Source organism: Astatotilapia calliptera, chromosome 5 (assembly GCF_964374335.1).
Source record: "Astatotilapia calliptera chromosome 5, fAstCal68.1, whole genome shotgun sequence".
In the NCBI taxonomy this organism is placed as follows: Eukaryota; Metazoa; Chordata; class Actinopteri; order Cichliformes; family Cichlidae; genus Astatotilapia; species Astatotilapia calliptera.
The window spans coordinates 52,881-60,388 of record NC_137426.1 but is presented as its reverse complement, the minus strand read 5'-3'; positions in this window follow the sequence as shown (position 1 = coordinate 60,388).

Sequence of the window (7,508 nt, the reverse complement as noted above, 5' to 3'; positions counted from 1 at the left end):
CCTTAGTAACCACTCTATTTAGGCTTCTTTTTCTGTTTTTTGTTTTTCCATTTTTTTAGGCTTTTTTTCTGTTTTTTCTGGGGTTGGGACAGGGAGGGGGGGATAGGTTAGGGTTAGGGTAGGAAATGTGGGTAGGGGCATCGCCCACTCCACCGGGACCTGGCTGGTAAGGGTTTGGGTAAAGAAAGGGGTCCCAGGCCGAAGTCTGGGTCCCCTGGTGCACGCTCACTCGACTGGGGTGGGCACTGATGCCCCCGGATCAAAAAATTGCCCATCATTGGGTAGTAGTGGCCATTAGTTTTTCTATTGAGCCCGTCGCGACGTTTCGGCGTTACTTCGCCTTCATCAGGCTGGGCTCAATGAGGGTAGGGACTGGTTTGTCCTCTATTTATACTTTTTCTTTTCTTAGCTTTTCTTTCTGACTTTTTTTGTCTTACTTTTTTCTGTTCCTTCTTACTTAGGTTTTTTCTTGGCTTTTTAATTTTTTCTGTACTTAGTTTTTTCTATTTTTCTCTCTGTCACTTTTTCTGTTTTTACGTGACTTTCCTCTTTTCCTCTCAACCCTACTTGGGGAGCTTTCTTACTCTCTCTCTTTTTTCTTCTTCTCAACCCTACTTGGGGAGCTTTCTTTCTATCCTTTTTCTTTATGGCACCCCCTATTCCTTAGTCCACTCCGTCTATCATCTTGTTTTTCTGGCACCCCCATCCTTAGTAACCACTCTATTTAGGCTTCTTTTTCTGTTTTTTGTTTTTCCATTTTTTTAGGCTTTTTTTCTGTTTTTTCTGGGGTTGGGACAGGGAGGGGGGGATAGGTTAGGGTTAGGGTAGGAAATGTGGGTAGGGGCATCGCCCACTCCACCGGGACCTGGCTGGTAAGGGTTTGGGTAAAGAAAGGGGTCCCAGGCCGAAGTCTGGGTCCCCTGGTGCACGCTCACTCGACTGGGGTGGGCACTGATGCCCCCGGATCAAAAAATTGCCCATCATTGGGTAGTAGTGGCCATTAGTTTTTCTATTGAGCCCGTCGCGACGTTTCGGCGTTACTTCGCCTTCATCAGGCTGGGCTCAATGAGGGTAGGGACTGGTTTGTCCTCTATTTATACTTTTTCTTTTCTTAGCTTTTCTTTCTGACTTTTTTTGTCTTACTTTTTTCTGTTCCTTCTTACTTAGGTTTTTTCTTGGCTTTTTAATTTTTTCTGTACTTAGTTTTTTCTATTTTTCTCTCTGTCACTTTTTCTGTTTTTACGTGACTTTCCTCTTTTCCTCTCAACCCTACTTGGGGAGCTTTCTTACTCTCTCTCTTTTTTCTTCTTCTCAACCCTACTTGGGGAGCTTTCTTTCTATCCTTTTTCTTTATGGCACCCCCTATTCCTTAGTCCACTCCGTCTATCATCTTGTTTTTCTGGCACCCCCATCCTTAGTAACCACTCTATTTAGGCTTCTTTTTCTGTTTTTTGTTTTTCCATTTTTTTAGGCTTTTTTTCTGTTTTTTCTGGGGTTGGGACAGGGAGGGGGGGATAGGTTAGGGTTAGGGTAGGAAATGTGGGTAGGGGCATCGCCCACTCCACCGGGACCTGGCTGGTAAGGGTTTGGGTAAAGAAAGGGGTCCCAGGCCGAAGTCTGGGTCCCCTGGTGCACGCTCACTCGACTGGGGTGGGCACTGATGCCCCCGGATCAAAAAATTGCCCATCATTGGGTAGTAGTGGCCATTAGTTTTTCTATTGAGCCCGTCGCGACGTTTCGGCGTTACTTCGCCTTCATCAGGCTGGGCTCAATGAGGGTAGGGACTGGTTTGTCCTCTATTTATACTTTTTCTTTTCTTAGCTTTTCTTTCTGACTTTTTTTGTCTTACTTTTTTCTGTTCCTTCTTACTTAGGTTTTTTCTTGGCTTTTTAATTTTTTCTGTACTTAGTTTTTTCTATTTTTCTCTCTGTCACTTTTTCTGTTTTTACGTGACTTTCCTCTTTTCCTCTCAACCCTACTTGGGGAGCTTTCTTACTCTCTCTCTTTTTTCTTCTTCTCAACCCTACTTGGGGAGCTTTCTTTCTATCCTTTTTCTTTATGGCACCCCCTATTCCTTAGTCCACTCCGTCTATCATCTTGTTTTTCTGGCACCCCCATCCTTAGTAACCACTCTATTTAGGCTTCTTTTTCTGTTTTTTGTTTTTCCATTTTTTTAGGCTTTTTTTCTGTTTTTTCTGGGGTTGGGACAGGGAGGGGGGGATAGGTTAGGGTTAGGGTAGGAAATGTGGGTAGGGGCATCGCCCACTCCACCGGGACCTGGCTGGTAAGGGTTTGGGTAAAGAAAGGGGTCCCAGGCCGAAGTCTGGGTCCCCTGGTGCACGCTCACTCGACTGGGGTGGGCACTGATGCCCCCGGATCAAAAAATTGCCCATCATTGGGTAGTAGTGGCCATTAGTTTTTCTATTGAGCCCGTCGCGACGTTTCGGCGTTACTTCGCCTTCATCAGGCTGGGCTCAATGAGGGTAGGGACTGGTTTGTCCTCTATTTATACTTTTTCTTTTCTTAGCTTTTCTTTCTGACTTTTTTTGTCTTACTTTTTTCTGTTCCTTCTTACTTAGGTTTTTTCTTGGCTTTTTAATTTTTTCTGTACTTAGTTTTTTCTATTTTTCTCTCTGTCACTTTTTCTGTTTTTACGTGACTTTCCTCTTTTCCTCTCAACCCTACTTGGGGAGCTTTCTTACTCTCTCTCTTTTTTCTTCTTCTCAACCCTACTTGGGGAGCTTTCTTTCTATCCTTTTTCTTTATGGCACCCCCTATTCCTTAGTCCACTCCGTCTATCATCTTGTTTTTCTGGCACCCCCATCCTTAGTAACCACTCTATTTAGGCTTCTTTTTCTGTTTTTTGTTTTTCCATTTTTTTAGGCTTTTTTTCTGTTTTTTCTGGGGTTGGGACAGGGAGGGGGGGATAGGTTAGGGTTAGGGTAGGAAATGTGGGTAGGGGCATCGCCCACTCCACCGGGACCTGGCTGGTAAGGGTTTGGGTAAAGAAAGGGGTCCCAGGCCGAAGTCTGGGTCCCCTGGTGCACGCTCACTCGACTGGGGTGGGCACTGATGCCCCCGGATCAAAAAATTGCCCATCATTGGGTAGTAGTGGCCATTAGTTTTTCTATTGAGCCCGTCGCGACGTTTCGGCGTTACTTCGCCTTCATCAGGCTGGGCTCAATGAGGGTAGGGACTGGTTTGTCCTCTATTTATACTTTTTCTTTTCTTAGCTTTTCTTTCTGACTTTTTTTGTCTTACTTTTTTCTGTTCCTTCTTACTTAGGTTTTTTCTTGGCTTTTTAATTTTTTCTGTACTTAGTTTTTTCTATTTTTCTCTCTGTCACTTTTTCTGTTTTTACGTGACTTTCCTCTTTTCCTCTCAACCCTACTTGGGGAGCTTTCTTACTCTCTCTCTTTTTTCTTCTTCTCAACCCTACTTGGGGAGCTTTCTTTCTATCCTTTTTCTTTATGGCACCCCCTATTCCTTAGTCCACTCCGTCTATCATCTTGTTTTTCTGGCACCCCCATCCTTAGTAACCACTCTATTTAGGCTTCTTTTTCTGTTTTTTGTTTTTCCATTTTTTTAGGCTTTTTTTCTGTTTTTTCTGGGGTTGGGACAGGGAGGGGGGGATAGGTTAGGGTTAGGGTAGGAAATGTGGGTAGGGGCATCGCCCACTCCACCGGGACCTGGCTGGTAAGGGTTTGGGTAAAGAAAGGGGTCCCAGGCCGAAGTCTGGGTCCCCTGGTGCACGCTCACTCGACTGGGGTGGGCACTGATGCCCCCGGATCAAAAAATTGCCCATCATTGGGTAGTAGTGGCCATTAGTTTTTCTATTGAGCCCGTCGCGACGTTTCGGCGTTACTTCGCCTTCATCAGGCTGGGCTCAATGAGGGTAGGGACTGGTTTGTCCTCTATTTATACTTTTTCTTTTCTTAGCTTTTCTTTCTGACTTTTTTTGTCTTACTTTTTTCTGTTCCTTCTTACTTAGGTTTTTTCTTGGCTTTTTAATTTTTTCTGTACTTAGTTTTTTCTATTTTTCTCTCTGTCACTTTTTCTGTTTTTACGTGACTTTCCTCTTTTCCTCTCAACCCTACTTGGGGAGCTTTCTTACTCTCTCTCTTTTTTCTTCTTCTCAACCCTACTTGGGGAGCTTTCTTTCTATCCTTTTTCTTTATGGCACCCCCTATTCCTTAGTCCACTCCGTCTATCATCTTGTTTTTCTGGCACCCCCATCCTTAGTAACCACTCTATTTAGGCTTCTTTTTCTGTTTTTTGTTTTTCCATTTTTTTAGGCTTTTTTTCTGTTTTTTCTGGGGTTGGGACAGGGAGGGGGGGATAGGTTAGGGTTAGGGTAGGAAATGTGGGTAGGGGCATCGCCCACTCCACCGGGACCTGGCTGGTAAGGGTTTGGGTAAAGAAAGGGGTCCCAGGCCGAAGTCTGGGTCCCCTGGTGCACGCTCACTCGACTGGGGTGGGCACTGATGCCCCCGGATCAAAAAATTGCCCATCATTGGGTAGTAGTGGCCATTAGTTTTTCTATTGAGCCCGTCGCGACGTTTCGGCGTTACTTCGCCTTCATCAGGCTGGGCTCAATGAGGGTAGGGACTGGTTTGTCCTCTATTTATACTTTTTCTTTTCTTAGCTTTTCTTTCTGACTTTTTTTGTCTTACTTTTTTCTGTTCCTTCTTACTTAGGTTTTTTCTTGGCTTTTTAATTTTTTCTGTACTTAGTTTTTTCTATTTTTCTCTCTGTCACTTTTTCTGTTTTTACGTGACTTTCCTCTTTTCCTCTCAACCCTACTTGGGGAGCTTTCTTACTCTCTCTCTTTTTTCTTCTTCTCAACCCTACTTGGGGAGCTTTCTTTCTATCCTTTTTCTTTATGGCACCCCCTATTCCTTAGTCCACTCCGTCTATCATCTTGTTTTTCTGGCACCCCCATCCTTAGTAACCACTCTATTTAGGCTTCTTTTTCTGTTTTTTGTTTTTCCATTTTTTTAGGCTTTTTTTCTGTTTTTTCTGGGGTTGGGACAGGGAGGGGGGGATAGGTTAGGGTTAGGGTAGGAAATGTGGGTAGGGGCATCGCCCACTCCACCGGGACCTGGCTGGTAAGGGTTTGGGTAAAGAAAGGGGTCCCAGGCCGAAGTCTGGGTCCCCTGGTGCACGCTCACTCGACTGGGGTGGGCACTGATGCCCCCGGATCAAAAAATTGCCCATCATTGGGTAGTAGTGGCCATTAGTTTTTCTATTGAGCCCGTCGCGACGTTTCGGCGTTACTTCGCCTTCATCAGGCTGGGCTCAATGAGGGTAGGGACTGGTTTGTCCTCTATTTATACTTTTTCTTTTCTTAGCTTTTCTTTCTGACTTTTTTTGTCTTACTTTTTTCTGTTCCTTCTTACTTAGGTTTTTTCTTGGCTTTTTAATTTTTTCTGTACTTAGTTTTTTCTATTTTTCTCTCTGTCACTTTTTCTGTTTTTACGTGACTTTCCTCTTTTCCTCTCAACCCTACTTGGGGAGCTTTCTTACTCTCTCTCTTTTTTCTTCTTCTCAACCCTACTTGGGGAGCTTTCTTTCTATCCTTTTTCTTTATGGCACCCCCTATTCCTTAGTCCACTCCGTCTATCATCTTGTTTTTCTGGCACCCCCATCCTTAGTAACCACTCTATTTAGGCTTCTTTTTCTGTTTTTTGTTTTTCCATTTTTTTAGGCTTTTTTTCTGTTTTTTCTGGGGTTGGGACAGGGAGGGGGGGATAGGTTAGGGTTAGGGTAGGAAATGTGGGTAGGGGCATCGCCCACTCCACCGGGACCTGGCTGGTAAGGGTTTGGGTAAAGAAAGGGGTCCCAGGCCGAAGTCTGGGTCCCCTGGTGCACGCTCACTCGACTGGGGTGGGCACTGATGCCCCCGGATCAAAAAATTGCCCATCATTGGGTAGTAGTGGCCATTAGTTTTTCTATTGAGCCCGTCGCGACGTTTCGGCGTTACTTCGCCTTCATCAGGCTGGGCTCAATGAGGGTAGGGACTGGTTTGTCCTCTATTTATACTTTTTCTTTTCTTAGCTTTTCTTTCTGACTTTTTTTGTCTTACTTTTTTCTGTTCCTTCTTACTTAGGTTTTTTCTTGGCTTTTTAATTTTTTCTGTACTTAGTTTTTTCTATTTTTCTCTCTGTCACTTTTTCTGTTTTTACGTGACTTTCCTCTTTTCCTCTCAACCCTACTTGGGGAGCTTTCTTACTCTCTCTCTTTTTTCTTCTTCTCAACCCTACTTGGGGAGCTTTCTTTCTATCCTTTTTCTTTATGGCACCCCCTATTCCTTAGTCCACTCCGTCTATCATCTTGTTTTTCTGGCACCCCCATCCTTAGTAACCACTCTATTTAGGCTTCTTTTTCTGTTTTTTGTTTTTCCATTTTTTTAGGCTTTTTTTCTGTTTTTTCTGGGGTTGGGACAGGGAGGGGGGGATAGGTTAGGGTTAGGGTAGGAAATGTGGGTAGGGGCATCGCCCACTCCACCGGGACCTGGCTGGTAAGGGTTTGGGTAAAGAAAGGGGTCCCAGGCCGAAGTCTGGGTCCCCTGGTGCACGCTCACTCGACTGGGGTGGGCACTGATGCCCCCGGATCAAAAAATTGCCCATCATTGGGTAGTAGTGGCCATTAGTTTTTCTATTGAGCCCGTCGCGACGTTTCGGCGTTACTTCGCCTTCATCAGGCTGGGCTCAATGAGGGTAGGGACTGGTTTGTCCTCTATTTATACTTTTTCTTTTCTTAGCTTTTCTTTCTGACTTTTTTTGTCTTACTTTTTTCTGTTCCTTCTTACTTAGGTTTTTTCTTGGCTTTTTAATTTTTTCTGTACTTAGTTTTTTCTATTTTTCTCTCTGTCACTTTTTCTGTTTTTACGTGACTTTCCTCTTTTCCTCTCAACCCTACTTGGGGAGCTTTCTTACTCTCTCTCTTTTTTCTTCTTCTCAACCCTACTTGGGGAGCTTTCTTTCTATCCTTTTTCTTTATGGCACCCCCTATTCCTTAGTCCACTCCGTCTATCATCTTGTTTTTCTGGCACCCCCATCCTTAGTAACCACTCTATTTAGGCTTCTTTTTCTGTTTTTTGTTTTTCCATTTTTTTAGGCTTTTTTTCTGTTTTTTCTGGGGTTGGGACAGGGAGGGGGGGATAGGTTAGGGTTAGGGTAGGAAATGTGGGTAGGGGCATCGCCCACTCCACCGGGACCTGGCTGGTAAGGGTTTGGGTAAAGAAAGGGGTCCCAGGCCGAAGTCTGGGTCCCCTGGTGCACGCTCACTCGACTGGGGTGGGCACTGATGCCCCCGGATCAAAAAATTGCCCATCATTGGGTAGTAGTGGCCATTAGTTTTTCTATTGAGCCCGTCGCGACGTTTCGGCGTTACTTCGCCTTCATCAGGCTGGGCTCAATGAGGGTAGGGACTGGTTTGTCCTCTATTTATACTTTTTCTTTTCTTAGCTTTTCTTTCTGACTTTTTTTGTCTTACTTTTTTCTGTT